The following is a 16,200-nucleotide window of genomic DNA, read 5'->3' on the forward strand; positions in this document are numbered from 1 at the left end:
TCCCACGTCGGGCTCCCGGTGCATGGAGCCTGCTTCTCCCTCTGCCTGTGTCTCTGCCTCTCTCTCTCTCTCTGTAACTATCATAAATAAAAAAAATAAAAAAATAATAATTTCTATACTCAACATGGAGTTTGAACCCACAGCCCCAAGATCAAAAGTAACATACTCTTCCAACTGACCAGCCAGGTGCCCCTCTTCTTCATCCTTTAGAAGAACAGACCTCTTAGCAGAATAAGAATTTAAGTAGACCGCCCTTTAGGACAACCCGTGGATTGTGAAATAAATAGTAGTAGCTCTCTCTGAGGGTCATCACCTCCCTGTCCCTAGCATTCAGTTTCCAGATCGGTTTTCCATCTTTCCTTCGATCTTTACACAGAGCAACTTGCTTGTAAGTGAATCTAATGGGCATAGGCAAGGCCACAGGGTTGTGTACTAGCTACTGTGTTCAGAGGTTGTGTACTCTGTGTTCAGAGGTTAATAGAAAGTCAGCACCTGACTTCTTTGTCTTTAACAAAATAATGCAGAATAGCATGCTTGCTTGAATGTACATATACCAGAGTATAAAGTGATACAGAGATTAGCGTGGGCCCTGCACAAGAATGACATGCAAATTCATGAAGCATTCCATATGTTTAAAGGAAAAAAAAATAAAAATTAAATCAAGCAGTAAATGCAGGTTTGATTAAGGTATCCTCAGAATGGCAAATTTTCATCCTAACGTTATTCATCCTTAAGTTATTATCATTGTGAAGCCAATGTGCCCCAGGGTAAAACATGTCAAAGATTCAAAAAGTCAAGTTAGGGTGGCCCAGCGGTTTAGCACCGCCTTCAGCCCAGGGCATGACCCTGGAAACGTGGGCTCGAGTCCCGCCTCGGGCTCCCTGCATGGCGCCTGCTTCTCCCTCTGCCTCTCTCTCTTTGTAATGAATAAATAAAATAAAATTTTTAAAAAGTCAAGTTAAAATTCAACTGAATTGTGGAAAGCTCCAGCTTAATGAAAAATGAAGATACTTAAAAAAAAGGCAGAATAGTCAGCACAGAAAGCAGGTGTAGAAGACAGGCCCAAGTACAACCCTACAACACAGGCCTGATACCTCTATCAAAGGGCGAGTGTGAATGAGATACAGGTGTTCCAGCAGCAGAGGGCTCCTAGGAAAATCACAATACAAGTATCCCAACTGGATTTCTCTCGGAATCATTAGGCCAGGACTCTTTAGTAGAGAATTCAGCCAAGTCCTTTGCTCTGGAACCTTTCAACTTTTATTTTTTTAAAAATTTTTATTTATTTATGATAGTCACACAGAGAGAGAGAGAGAGAGGGGCAGAGACATAGGCAGAGAGAGAAGCAGGCTCCATACACCGGCAGCCCGATGTGCGATTCGATCCCAGGTCTCCAGGATCGCGCCCTGGGCCAAAGGCAGGCACCAAACCGCTGTGCCACCCAGGGATCCCATCTTTCAACTTTTAAATAAATTTGATATGGAATTTGTTGAAATGACACAATATTCCTATTTTAACTCCATTTTATCCAGTTTTGTTAAGAATATCGCCCTTTTGAGATAAAAAAGGAGACTGTGACTCAGCACAGAAAAGAGCATCCCCTTCCTCAGCATGATAAAAGACATTTATGGAAAACCCACAGTGAACATCATCCTCAATGTTGAAACACTGAAAAAGCTTTCTCCCTAAGATCAAGAATGAGACAAGGATGCCTTTTTCATTACTATGCTACTATGTTCGTCACGTTGTACTGAATGTTCTAGCCAGAGAAATTAGAGAAGAAAAATCAATGTGAGGCATCCGATTAGAAATTAGAAATAAGAAAAAGTTACATCGTTTTATTTTTTTATTTTTATTTTTTTTTTAGTTACATCGTTTTAGAAAGGAAATAATAGGGGATCTCTAGGTGGCTCAGCGGTTTAGCACCGCCTTCAGCCCAGGGCATGATCCAGGATCGAGTCCCAGGTAAGGCTCCCTGCATGGAGCCTGCTTCTCCCTCTGCTTCTCCCTCTGCTTCTCCCTCTGCTTCTCCCTCTGCTTCTCCCTCTGCTTCTCCCTCTGCTTCTCCCTCTGCTTCTGCTTCTCTCTCTCTCTCTCATAAATAAATAAAATCTTTAAAAAAGGAAATAATAATACTGTCTCTATTCATGAGGACATGATCTCAAAGAACCCACAGGAGCTAAAAAATGAGCTCAGCAAGGTTGCAGAGGACAAGACAATCACACAAAAATCAGTTCTGTTTCTATCTACCAGTAATGAACAGCAATCCATAAAGAAAATTAAGAAAGCAATCCCAATTATAATAACATTTAAATAATAAAATACCTGGGAATGAATACAGCCAAGGTGATGAAAGACTTGTACACTAAAACCTATAAAACATTCCTGAAAGAAATTAAAGAGGACCCAAAGAGGACAGCCCATGTTCCTAAATAGGAAGACAAATCTTGTTAAGATGTTTACTACCAAAGTGGTCTACAGATCAATATAATCACTATCAAGATTCCAACAACTTTTTTTTTTGAGATTTTATTTACTTATTCATGAGAGACACAGAGAGAAGCAGAGACATAGGCAGAGGGAGAAGCAGGCTCCCTGTGGGGAGCCCGATGTGGGACTTAATGGTATCCCAGAACTCCAGGATCACACCCAGAGCCAAAGGCAGACGTTCAACCGCTGAGCCACCCAGGCATACCCCCACAACCTTTTTTTGTAGAAAAGAAAAAGGCATTCTTTCCACTCATATTAAATTTCAATATGGGGCAGCCCGGTGGCGCAGCGGTTTGGCGCCGCCTGCAGCCTGGGGCATGATCCTGGAGACCCGGGATCGAGTCCCACATCGGGCTCCCTACATGGAGCCTGCTTCTCCCTCTGCCTGTGTCTCTGCCTCTCTCTCTCTCTGTCTATGAATAAATAAATAAAATCTTAAAAAAAATAAATTTCAATATGAATTGCTGAAGCAATCTTGAAAAGGAACAAACGTGGAGGACTCACACCTCCTGATCTCAAAGGTTAGTAAAAGCTAAGGTAACCAAAGCTGTGTGGTACTGACATAAGGGTGGATAGACAGACCAATGGAATAGAAGTGAGAGTCCAGACCAAAAAACAAAAAATACAATTTAAAAGTGGGCAGAAGAGGGCACCTGGGTGGCTCAGTGTTTGAACATCTGCCTTTGACTCAGGGCATGATCTCGGGGTCCTTGGATCGAGTTCTGCATCAGGCCCCCTGCAGGGAGCCTGCTTCTCCCTCTGCCTGTGTTGTGTCTCTGTCTCTCATGAATAAATAAATAAAATTTTTAGAAAAAAAGAAAGGGCAAGAAGACATGAACAAACATTCTCCAAAAAAGACATACAGATGGCTAAGAGACACATAAAAAGTTGCTCAACATCACTGACCATCAGGGAAATGCAAATCAAAACCATAATGAGTTATCACCTGACACCTGTCAGAATGGCTAAAATAAAAAACACAGAAACAACGAGTGTTGGCAAAGATGTGGAGAAACACAGAAACAAGTGTTGGCAAGGATGTGGAGAAAAAGGAACCCTGTGCACTGGTGGGAATGCAAATTGGTGCAGCCACTGTGGAAAACAGTCTGAAGGCTCCTCAAAAAGTTAAAAATAGAACTGCCCTAGACTCAACAATCACAGTAGTGGCTCAGTAGTTGAGCATCTGCCTTTGGCTCAGGATATTACCTTGGACAGAAGAAAGCAATACCATTTTAATGCCCACTTCTGTCTTTTCAACAAGGAATGATAATACTTATTCTTTTTAAAGATTTTATTTAGTTATTCATGAGAGACAGAGAGAAGCAGAGACACAGACAGAGGGAGAAGCAGACTCCATGCAGATAGCCAAATGTAGGACTTTATCCTGGGACTCCAGGATCATGCCCTGGGCCGAAGGCAGGCACTAAACTGCTAAGCCACCCAGGGATCCCGATTTTTTTAGTTTTTAAAGATTTTTTAAAATTTATTCACGAGAGACACAGAGAGAGACAGACACAGGCAGAGGGAGAAGCAGGGTCCCTGCAGGGAGTGTGATGTGGGACTCAATCCCAGGACCCTGGGATCATGCCCTGAGCCAAAGGCAGATGCTCAACCACTGAGCCACCAAGGTGCCCCCAAATGAATTTTTAAAAAGATGTATATTTATGTGTATTTTTAGTTATGATTTAAAAACCCATAAAGTTTTCCATCTTAACCATTTCTAAGTAGCGTTAAGTATATTCATATTGTGCAATAGATCGCCAGAACTCTTTTTATCTTGCAAAATTGAAACTTTATACCCATTAAATGATTCCCCATTTCACTTTCCCCCCACACAATGATGACTACCATTCTACTTTCTTTCTGTGAATTGGACTATTTTAGATACTTTGTGTAAATGGAATCATACAGTATTTGTCTTTTTGTGACTGGCTTATTTCACTTAACTATCAACCTTAAGGTTCATCCATGTTGTAGTATGTTACAGGATTTCCTTCCTTTTTAAGACAAAGTAATATTCCATTGTATGTATGTACACTTTGTTTATCCATTTATTCTTCCAAGGATATCTGGGTTTCTTTCGCTGCTTGGTTATTGTGAATAACGCCGCTATGAACATAGGCGTGCAAATATATCTTTGAGACACTGCTTTCATTCTTCAGTATATACTCAGAAGTGGAATTGCTGGATTTTTTTTAATGGTACTATTTTTAACTTTTTGAGGAACCTCTCTGCTGTTCAGATCCATTTATGGGATTTGCACTCTTGCTGAAAATGAACCTATCATGACTGAACTACTAGCAATGTTTCAGGAGGACAGTTCAGTTTAGGGTAAAAGCCTTTTGCAGCTTCTGTCTTTAAGGCTTCTCTCTGAGATGATTATTTGGGAGGTCGTGTTGTATTTATGGCAGCTATGGAAATCTGGAGAACACTGATTTCAAACCATGTGCAAAGCCACATAAGGAATCCTACTCAGAGATCTTGTTCCTAGAAATTCAACTCACCTTTACCCCTTTCTGCTGATTTTTTAAGGGAACCCTTCCTCCTCCCTCCCCCCAGAAGTTCAGTAATCTGAGTTTGGGAAGACCAGGTGCGTCTAGGTTCTCAACGAGTTAGCAGTTTTTCCTTCTGCTGGGAATACTTTGCCTGAAGCACCCTCCTCCCTCTCCTTGATCTCGGCCAGTTCCTCATCTCGTTCTAGGACCTGAAACAAATTTTAGCCATTGTATTTCTCCTTACTTGAGGTCACCTGCTAGGTCTACTAGAAAGCAAGGCCCTTGCGGACACACCTGCGGCTCCGCCTCGTGTGAAGCCCTGGCACAGGACGGACATTCCGCGCGCTCGTCAAATGAAAAGGAAAAGAGCGACCACGAAGGGACTCGAACCCTCAATCTTCTGATCCGGAATCAGACGCCTTATCCATTAGGCCACGCGGCCGGCTAGCAACTGGGCTGCCGCAGTCAGTAAAAAACTGTGTGCAGTGGTGGGGAGGGTCCCCCTGCGGCCCAATGTGTGGGTGCTGCTCCCCGGAAGCCCCCCGGGTGAGGTCAGTTCCGCCCACCGCTGAGGCGCCTGCGGAGCCCGCGGGGCCCGCGGGGAGAGGCCGGCCGTGTGCGGGGGGCGCGCGCCACGCGGGCAGGTGCGCAGGTGTGCGGCCGAGCTGCCACCTGCCCGCGGCGACCCAAGGCCTGGAGGGGGCGTTGCGGGCGGGGCCGGCCGCTCGGCGCCCGCGGGCTCCCGAGGGCTCTGGCCGGGATGCCTTCTCCGGGATGCCTGCGTGCCCCGGCTGCACCGCGGCTCAACCCCCAGGAGTTTTGGGAAGAGCTCCACAGCCACCAGAACGCGGGGGTACAGGACAGGCGTGAATCGCCCGACCCAACCGTCCGTGGACTTGGCGGTGTCGGTGCCTTCAAAATGACCGGTTGTCGGGAGCCAAGTCCTCCCCACCCGCGTCTCACCCTCCCACGGAGCCCGCCTCGCCCGCCAGCGCCCGCGTCTCTTCAGGTCTCGCCTGCAGGGTCTCCCCGAGGGGTAACGCCCGGCCCACATCCTGCCCCATCCTCCAGTCAGGGCCCGGGGACGCGGGGAGGGGAGATGCCTGCGGGGCCGCGCTGGGCCCTAGAGGGCAAGGGGCGGGGCGGGGGCACGTGTGCCCTCCCCCAACACCTGCCGCCCCTGCCACGGGCCCTCCCCTGACTCGTGCCCTTCCCCGCCCCGCCCGCCCCGACCGCGCGGGACCCAGCGCATCGAGGGACCCCAGTTCACTTCTAGGAAGGTCGTGGAGGGCGGGACAAAGTGACCCTACGTGGGTCCCCCGCTCGGTCCAGAATAAGTTTTGGGCGACATGGGAGCCTTTGCGAGGAAATGAAGACCTGCGTGTTTCTATGCTGGGCTTGATGGAGGGTGGGCAGCTGGAGAGAATATTGTAGGCCAAAAAGTATGCAGAGTAGTGAGTTGTGGGAAACTTAGCAAGTCCTGTTCCTTAGGATTCTTCTTGATTTCTCTGTTTTCCTGAGATCAGGAGGCTCCTCTCCTCTCAGCAGGGGGAGGGTCATTTCACTTGATGGTTTTCTCTCCTGTTTCAGGGGTGGGAGGAAGCTCAGAGTGACCTTCCCGCTTCTGCTTTTTCTCAGACTCCTCCAGGTTGAGACACTGCACCTGCCAAGGTGTCCTGAACCCACCATATCCCCGGGATAAAATGTGAAATGTGATTTACCATTCCTGTTCACGATGCATTGTCACCCTAAAATATTGATTTCTTCAAGGAGGGGAGGGTCCTCAGTCAACTACTCTTGGACTACAGTCACAAGGAAATAATTTCAGTGAAATGTAAGATCTAACCCCGAATCCTCAAATCTTCAGTCTAATGCTCTGTCCACTGGACTATTTCAGTTATTAAAGACATTGTGTGGATTTTTTGCATGAGGTGATCTTTTGTTAGATGGGCCTCCCAGACTGCTAGCACTGATGGGGAAATGTGGCAGAGCCCTGGGGAGGCTGCACGGACAGGGAGGATGAATCCATCTTGTTTTTAGTGATGTAAGAGATGGCTGGGCCCACTTGCCACAAACCTCACCGAAATAAAGCCTCACGCATTCTCTCTAAATCTATCGGATCCTAACTTCTCTCTATCTCTCCCTTAGGTAGGCAAGGGGATGTTGCTTTCCACTGAAACAGGAACCTATGGTTTCAAATCTGGGAGCTTTTCTCTGAAGGGGTCATGGGGGTAAATGCTGGGGGCAGGGGGGAGGAGTGACATGGCTCAGCAAACTATACACCCGCCAGTTCTGTTAGGGCCCAAAAGGCAGAAACAAAACCCTTGACACATAATTCTAAGACAACATGCTAGGGTTTGTGATTTTATTGATAATGATTTGGTAAAGAGTGAAAATACAGACAGAAAGAACCTTAATATTCCCTAGCAAGCAAATTTAGAAATTAGAAGGTGGGCTACAGAACCAAGTTGGGAATAAGTGGTCACATTCTAGAGGACATAACAAACTTCTGAAGTCTAAACTCTTTAGTGGATTCTCTGGGATTTTCTCTATACGTATGAGGGTTTTTTGGATTGTTTTGCTTTGGTTTTATATTCTACATATAAATGAGATCGTATGATATTTGTGTCTCTCTGATTCATTCCATTTCACATAAAGGACTCAGAGTCTATCCATGTTGTCAGAAATGGCAGGATTTCCTTTTCTTAATGGCTGGACTATACTCCATTCTATCCATATGCCACATTTTCTTCATCCATTCATCTGTCAATGGATACATACGCTTTTTTCCTCATATCTTGGCTATTGTAAGTAATGCTGCAATAAACATAGGGGTGCAGATATTTTTTCAAATTATTGTTTGATAAAAATCCTGAAGTGGAATTGCTGGATCATATGGTGATTCTGTTCTTAATTTTTGAGGACCGTCTATACTGTTTTACATAGTAACTATACCAATTTGGACTTTGAATTTTTCCAAATTCCTTTGACATCGACTGAGATCATTTCATTTTTTTCTCTTTCAAGCTATTAATTCATCTTAATAATGGAATTTTTTCCTGGTGATAAATCATTCTCATGTTCCTGGAAAAATATTAGCTCAATATGCTGTTCGCTTTAACATGCCAAGATTGTATTCATAGTTTTTGCAACAATACACATGAATGAGATTGGTCTTTTGTTTCCTTTTCATTCAGCTTTGGAAAGTTTTGGGGTCAAGGTTACACTAGCTACTTTAAATGAATTGGAAAACTTAACTTTTTAATTTTTAAAATCTTTACTTCAATTCAGTTAACATATACTGTATTATTAGTTTCAGGGGTCGAACTTAGTGATTCATCAGTCTTATATAAACACCCAGTGCTCATTCTATCACGTGCCCTCCTTCACGCCCCATCACCCAGTTACCCCATCCCCCCGCCCACTCCCTTCCGGCGACCCCCGAACCTTTGTTTCTTTTTAAAGATTTTATTTATTCATTCATGAGAGACACACGGGGTGGAGGGGCGGCGGCAGAAACATAGGCAGAGGGAGAAGCAGGCTCCATGCAGGGAGCCCGATGTGGGACTCCATCCCAGGACTTGATCCCAGGACTCCGCACCCTGGGCCAAGGCAGGCGCTAAACCGCTGAGACCCAGGGATCCCCTTTACTTTGTTTCCTAGAATTAAGAGTCTCTTGTGGTTTGCCTCCCTCTCTATTTTTATCTTATTTTTCCTTCCCTTCCCCTATGAAGAAAACTTAATTTAAAACAAATATACTGCAAGACAGCTTAAATGGTATTGGCAGTGTAGATAATGTTATTTCAAAGCCTGCCATCATTTTAGGTGACCACATTGCTTTTCTTTAACCAGCTGCTCAAGGATTTCTGAAAATTGTTACTATATCCTGAATACGTTTTGGGTTCTATGCAAGATTCAAAGCTGCTCAGATCAGGCACTTGCAAACTACTGATGCAATGAGTTGAGGATAATTAGGAGCAGCTCAAGTTCCATGAAAACCAATAATTTCAGATTTATTTTCCTTTTGGGTTACAGAACTGTCCAATAAGAAATTACACAGAGAGGAGAGGGAGAGGCAGAGACACAGGCAGAGGGAGAAACCTGAAATGGGACTCGATTCCGGGTCTCCAGGATCACATCCTGGGCTGAAGGCAGCGCTAAACTGCTGAGCCACCCGAGCTGCCCCAATAAGTAATTATTTTAAGTCGGAGTACCTCAGCTTTGAGACTGTTCTCCTCTAGCAAGAAAAGAACAGTCAAAACTGAGGTCAGAATGCTGAGGTTCAAATTGGCCCTATGGACATAGGGCCTGCTGAGTAATATTGGGCACAAGGAAGGGGTGTGCTACTAATGGTACTAGTATCGTCTTTTCCAACACAGTTAGTGGTTCCTCGGCCACAAATAATTCTTATCAGCAGGCTAGGTTAGGAAGTGGAGTTGCTGTGAGCAGGACTCAAGCTTGCAGAGGGCAACCCTGGTAGAGTCCACGCCCAGCACTTAGCACCTGGCTGTCACAGCACTGAATGTCTCAAGTCCTTATATAACTCTCTTAATCATAGTGTTTTGCTTCAACATCCCAATGTTTGGGGTAAATGTGTGATTTTTAAAATTTGGTGGTAGAGCGGATCCATGTCTTAAGGAACCCAGAACTTATATAATATTGGGGGCCATCTTTAAGAAAAAATACAAAACTGTGAATACAAAATTACTATGAAAGTAAATATTTATTTAGAATAAAAAATAAATTGAAACAAATTACAAATTTTAAAAAGTTGGTGAATTCCACAAACTTCACAAAAAGTTAACTTACTAATAGACCTTTGTGGTTTTCCTATGTTATTTGGCTGCATTATTTTTTATTACCTTTCCTATAACAGCAATTTTGTAATATTACTTTCTATAGCGATCTATAACTCAGTCTTTCCTCTAACATGTTTGAAAACTATATTTTTAAAATATAGTTTAGAAAAGGTCTTTTCTTTCTTTTTTCTTTAGCCTCACAACTGATTGTTGGCAATGCTAAGCATATTTTTCAAACTGTTGTTATATTTGGAAATGCTGGAAGATTTGTATTTTTTTAAAGATTTATTTATTTGAGAGAGATCAGGGGAGGGGCAGAGGGAGAGGAGAGAATCCCAAGCCGACTCTGCACTGAGTGGGGAGCCCTGGACGTGGGGCTCAATCTCAAGACCCTGAGATCATGACCTGAGACAAAATCGAGGGTCAGATGCTTAACCCACTGAGCCCCCCAGGTGCCCCTTAAGTTTTTCCATACATGAACTGCATTTCCACTCTTCCATAACATAGTAGTAAGAGAGAGTGAAAAAAAAAAAAGTTGGCCAGTGAGGGAAGTATGGTTGGAAGCTTATAGAAGAACGTGGGCTAGAAGCTCCAAGTCCTCTTGCTGCATTCAAGATGGTGGCCAGTCCTTGCCTTTCTGGGGTTTAAAAAATGATTAAAGAAAACCATGTAGGTTATACAAACAAACTCTAACTCTTCAATGGACAGTCTCCTTTCAGAGAATTGAAAAATGAGGTAAAAGACAGGAAGCTTTTATAGAAGAAAGTACAAACAATAAGGAAGGGGGGGGGGGACTGCTGATTGGCTGGGACCACATCAACCTTATTCGGGATGAAAAAGCCCAGAGGTGGCTGGACATTTGGTAAACGATGGCCCAGCTTTTCTTCAGTCCTGGCCATGCAGGTCATTCACAGGGACATGGAAATTACCTAAGTTTCAGTTTGCTAACATGGCACTCCCTGGCAGGAGTGGCTCTAACTGAGCTTGGAAAGCTATTTCCACAAGTGTTTATGTGTGAAAAGGGAATAATAGAAAAGTTATTTGAAAGAATTCCAGGATGATTTTAATTCCCTCAGTTTCTTTAGCACTTGCGAATACTCTTACAGATGCAGAAAGAGTCAAAATAAATCAAGTCAGAAATAAAAATACCTAGTTGTCTGGACAGGGATTTCTAAGAATTTCCTTCACTCTTCCCCTAACATGGAGCTGGGGTGGTGGAAGTGCAGGTTGGGTGGAATCAATACCTCCCACTTTCCTGCTTGGGTCTTTGCAAGGAGCTTTCAATGAGTGAGTTCCATGTGGGAATGCCTCTCTAAAGCTGAGGAAATTTCTCTTACAGTAAAACAAAAAAGACACAGCAATGGAAAGTATAGAAATTCAGAGATGATTCCAGGTAGTTCAACAACAAACTAATAGGAATTCTAAACAGGAAAAGAAAGACAATGGGAAGACAGAAGAAGAAGAAAGAACCAAAAGAAAGTTATCTGGGAAGCCTGCGTGGCTCAGTCGCTTGAGCACCTGCCTTCAGCTTGGATTGTGATCACAGGGTTCTGGGATCCTGCCCTGCATCACACTACCTGCTCAATGGGGAGCCTGCTTCTCTCTCTTCCCTCCCCCTGCTTGTTGTGTGCTCTATCATAAATAAAATCTTTAAGAAGGAAAAGAAAAAAAAGAAGGAAAAAAATTATCAGAGAAAATTTAAAAATATGTCCCTAGAATTAAGGGTTGTGAATTTACAGAATAAAGATGAATTAGTTAAGATCATGCTAAGTGCTGTGAAACCAAAACAACCCCCCAATATATAATGGCTTAAGCAGAAGGAAATGTATTTCTTGCACACATACAGTAGAGAATGAGGGTTCCTGATCAGTGGGGTGTTCCTTCAATCAACAGGTCAAGGACCCAGTATCTTTCAGTGTGACAGTAGAGAATGAGGGTTCCTGATCAGTGGGGTGTTCCTTCAATCAACAGGTCAAGGACCCAGTATCTTTCAGTGTGTTGCTTACCATCTTCAATACATGGTTTCTAAGTCTGCCTGCTGATTAGGAGAGTAGATGCAGAAAGAACTTGGAGGACTGGTTAAGAAATGTCCTTATGGGGGCACCTGGGTGGCTAGTCCTTTTAAGCCACCTACTCTTGATTTTGGCTCAGGTCCTGATCTCAGGGTCCTGAAGCTACCCGCTCAGTGGAGAGTCTGTTTCTCCCTCTCCCTCTATTCCTCCCCCAACTAGTGCTTGCTGTCTCTTCTTCTCAAATAAATAAATAAAATCTTTTTTTAAAAAAGGAAATGTCTTTATGATTTGGCCCTGGAAGAGCAAATAATGTCTATTTTTCATGGGCACTCTCTTCTGCAGACATAAAAAATCAAAATCTCTAGATCTGAGGTCTCTGCAGAGGTCCAGATCCCTCCATCATAGCGCTTATCAGACATCTCCAGGAGGCCGTCCCATACGTGTCTAAAAATCCTTGTTCAAAACCAAACTTGTTTCATCTTCTGGATCCCCCCTGACCATAAACAAATAAGCAGAAATGCTACTGCTCCCAGCTTACTAGCTTGGGGAAAGATGAGGACATCCACATTAGTCAAGCTCTGTGTGTATTCCTTGAGTGCACGCTCTTGTCAAATCGATCAACACACTAAATGCTGTTCCACTCTCCGTCTCCTGTTCAGAAGATCCTATTCTTCCCATCTCTAAAGCCTCTGCTAGTGGAGACCTTAAGCTGGTACCACCCACCAGGCCTCCTTCCCTAGAGGGCGGAACAGGGTCCCTGATCCACAAAACCCTGAACCGTTGGTTCTGCAATCCTAAGGCCACCCTGGCTCTCCCTTTAACCCCCAATTCTGCTCTTCAGATGTATTTTTGGCCAGCAGCTGGCATGAGGGCCAGGAGAGCCAGGGCCAGTGTAAGGGGAGCCTCCAGAGCTAAGTCCCGGTTTGATGGCTGTAGGCTAGGGACAGAGACATCATGTGACGCCCACGGAGAGAACTCGAACCTTGGACCCTCTAAGTAAAATATACTTCGGCGCCTACATTTAGAAACTTCGGTTTTTTCTGGGAATCTTGTGAAGCATACGTACTTGTCCCTCTCTGCCCAAGATTCACAACTAGACATTCCCCAGGGCAAGTGAGCTGGGGGCGTCGGTGTCCCGCCGCCCCAGCGGCCTCAGCTCAGGGATCAGGGAGCCCAACTCAGGGAGCCCAGCTCCGCCGCACCCTGCCGCCCACCCACTCCAGCTGGTTTCCCTGCCCGAGACCCAGATACCTGGGAAGGAGCAGGTCTTCGGAAGTGAACGCTCAGGACTCAGAGGGAAGGAAGGAAGCTCACAAGAAGACGGGAAGAGTCGGTGCTTGATGAGCAGGGAAGTCTTTCTCAGGTTTAACAAAAACAACAAAAAAAGAACAAAGTTATGTGCGTGATAGCCGTCTTCCTGACTCCCGCCAGATTCCTGAGGCAGTGAATTAAGGGGCAGATGAGGAGCCGTCTTGAGTCTGTGGGGCTTGACTGTCTTCACCCGGCCACAGTCCACCTGCGCAGGGACGCACTGCGGAGCGGGGCCCCGGGTCCCATCCAAGGATTTGGTCTCAAGGCTGCAGGGGCCGGAGGGGCCGCCGGGGCCGCCGGGGCCGCCGGGGCCGCAGGGTTCGTGCGTTTGCAGATCGAGCCTTGTTCCTCGCGTCTGCGCGGGCTGCGGCCGGAAGGGGGCGCCACAAAGGTCGCTGCGCGGGGGGTGGGGGGCGGGGCTCCCTGGGAGGGAGGGACGCCCCCGCGCGGAACGGGGCGCGGGGGGCGGGGGCGCGCCCCGGGCGGGGGAGGTACGGCCCCGGGGCCCTCAGCAGGCCTCCTCAGCCTCCGGGGCCGGGCTGCGCATCTCGCGGCAGGTGGTGACTGCCGTGAGGTCTGCGGACCAGGGAGCCAGTCGCATGTGCTAAACTCTCCTCCCAGCTCGGCCGCAGGGACAGTCCCTGGCTTGGTCTCCCCTTCGAAAGCCTCGGCGAGGAGTCATAGGAGAGTTTCCGAGGAGTTCCCCAGCGCTAGGGGGTGTAGCTCAGTGGTAGAGCGCGTGCTTAGCATGCACGAGGCCCCGGGTTCAATCCCCGGCACCTCCACTTTTGCTTAAGCTACTTCCAGGCCGCTCGTCTTGTCTTAAGCTTGTTTGCTGCTTGCTCCTTTTCTTGTCCTTTCCTCCTCTTGCGGGTCTTTGAACTCACACGAAAAACAAGGAGGACGAACGCGTCTCCGCAGCAGGCCCCGGGCAGCACCCGGCAGGCCCGGGTTGCAGGCACCTTCACCTGCTCCTGGCAGATTCCCCGACCCCGAGGATCAGCACGCTCGGAAGTCTCCAACGCACCCCAGCGGTTTCATTCCGCGGTATCACCGAAGAGAAGACGCACAGAAGGGTAAGAGTCGACGAGAAAAGCAGGGGCGCAGCGCACAGGCTCCGGTCTTCAGCTGCGCTCTCGGTCGGAGCTGTTCGGGAGCGGGAGAGAGCCTGTGGGTGCTCCACCCCACACCCCAACCACCAGGTGTGCGCGCCTTCCTCCTCCGCTCGTCTCCGCCCCCCGCCCCTCCCTCCGCTGTTACTCTTGTGTATTCCTTTGACCCGTCGTTCCTGACCTTAATTACAGGAACTTTTGTTGTTGTTGTTGTTTATAAATTTATTTTTTATTGGTGTTCAATTTGCCAACGTACAGAATAACACCCAGTGCTCATCCCAAGTGCCCCCCTCAGTGCCCATCACCCATTCACCCCCACCCCCCGCCCTCCTCCCCTTCCACCACCCCTAGTTCGTTTCCCAGAGTCTTTCATGTTCCGTCTCCCTTTCTGATATTTCTTACAGGAACTTTTAAGACGTAAAGTAAGCTTTGGATCTACATAAAAGTTCTTTGTTGTGTTACATAAATTCTCTCATTATCTGAGTGACTTGAAGGAGCACCTGCTTGGCTAATTTTGAAAGATACAATAAGGAGAGAAATCTGAAAATAACAATGATATTTCATTATTCATATTTCATTATGATAATGATACAACCCCCATTCTCCTTTCTTACTGCTCCATCCCACATTTTGAAGGGCTTTGTACCTGCGTGTATGAACATCTCAAGATACACACTTCCAAGCTGCAACACGCTCCTGGCAGAGCCAGTCCAGGGCCAGCTCCAAGGCCGAGGAGCACGCATGGTCTGCCCTCGGAAAGATGGCCCCAGGAAAGAGGCCTGATGCATGCTCTGGAAGAAGGGACCAGCAGGCTGCTTGGGCAGCGAATTCTGGGAACCCCGGTAACTACAGTGTGGACTCCATATCCACAGGAAGATAGGTGGCTAGGACAGGCCCCAGGGCACATGCACCTCTTGCCAGGGGTAAACATGGTACTGAGTGGATGCTCCAGAGTTTAAGGGGATGTTTGTGTTTAACCATTCATTTCCAATGTAGTTCTAAGGTTAACCCAACAGGCTGTCTTTTCCAAAATCCCCAGCTTCCTGACTCTTTTGGAAATACATCTTGCCCCTCCTGGACACAGGACTATATACTTGACATTGGATTGTGACAATACTTGCAAAATTAGAAGGTTATGTAGGGGAGGAAAAAGATTTCCTCAACTCTCTTAGGGTTCCTGGCTGGGTCTGAACATCAAAACGACAAAGATAGATTAACAGGAAAAAAACATGGACATTTATTTAATAGAAGTTTTACATGACACTGTGACATGAGAGCCTTCCCAAGGAAATGAAGGCTCAGAGAAACAGACCTGAGTATTTTATGCTAGGTTTGGTGCAAAGGGGGCAGTCATGGAGGAATATGAGGTAATTGTAGTAAATTGGGGGAAACTTAGCAAGGTTTGTGTTTTAGGAGTCTTTTTGGCATCCCATTGACTTTCGAAGGAAGGACTCTCCTTTCCATCATAGGGAGGGCATCTCCGACAGGTCCCCTTTTATGACCTGTTTCAGGGAGGAAGGGCGATAGGGGAGATCAGAGTGACCTTTCTGCTTTTGCCATTTTCTCAGATTCCTTCAGCTTCAAAAATTTAATATGCCCAAGAATGACATGTTAGAATAGCATGTCCTGAACTCCATCAGTAACAGAGTAGAATCTGCCAGAGGGAGAAATCAATCGAAATTGTACACAGTTTTCTAATGATGTTCTGTGGTAAGGGTTTGTAGGATTCTGTGGCATAGATCATATTATCTTAGGACTCTTAAATCAATTAAACAAGGAGTCCAGTAGATGGAGGAGGCTCTAATGCCCATGTAAGCAGATTAAAACGAAGCCTCAATATGCTTCAAGGAAAGAGAAACAATAAAAACAATCCATCGCAAACAGCCAATGTAGCTTTATAGGCAAATATCTCTTTCAAGTCTCTCCCCGGACCCTGTGTCAGCGGAGCACTCCCAACCACTTCCAGGGGTTGCTCGCTGAT

General features: G+C 46.2%; 3 non-coding genes across 3 annotated transcripts; 2 read left to right on the forward strand and 1 right to left on the reverse strand.

The window, feature by feature from the left end:
• Positions 1–532: 532 nt before the first annotated feature.
• Positions 533–634, forward strand: LOC129508451 (U6 spliceosomal RNA). The gene has a single exon (XR_008664188.1). It is a non-coding gene; the product is annotated as a U6 spliceosomal RNA (small nuclear RNA).
• Positions 635–5,354: 4,720 nt separating this feature from the next.
• TRNAR-CCG (transfer RNA arginine (anticodon CCG)) lies at positions 5,355–5,427 on the reverse strand. Its single transcript has one exon. It is a non-coding gene; the product is annotated as a tRNA-Arg (tRNA).
• An 8,393-nt stretch (positions 5,428–13,820) lies between these two features.
• Positions 13,821–13,892, forward strand: TRNAA-AGC (transfer RNA alanine (anticodon AGC)). Its single transcript has one exon. It is a non-coding gene; the product is annotated as a tRNA-Ala (tRNA).
• The last annotated feature ends 2,308 nt before the right edge of the window (positions 13,893–16,200 follow it).

Source organism: Nyctereutes procyonoides, unplaced genomic scaffold, assembly GCF_905146905.1.
Source record: "Nyctereutes procyonoides isolate TBG_1078 unplaced genomic scaffold, NYPRO_anot_genome, whole genome shotgun sequence".
In the NCBI taxonomy this organism is placed as follows: Eukaryota; Metazoa; Chordata; class Mammalia; order Carnivora; family Canidae; genus Nyctereutes; species Nyctereutes procyonoides.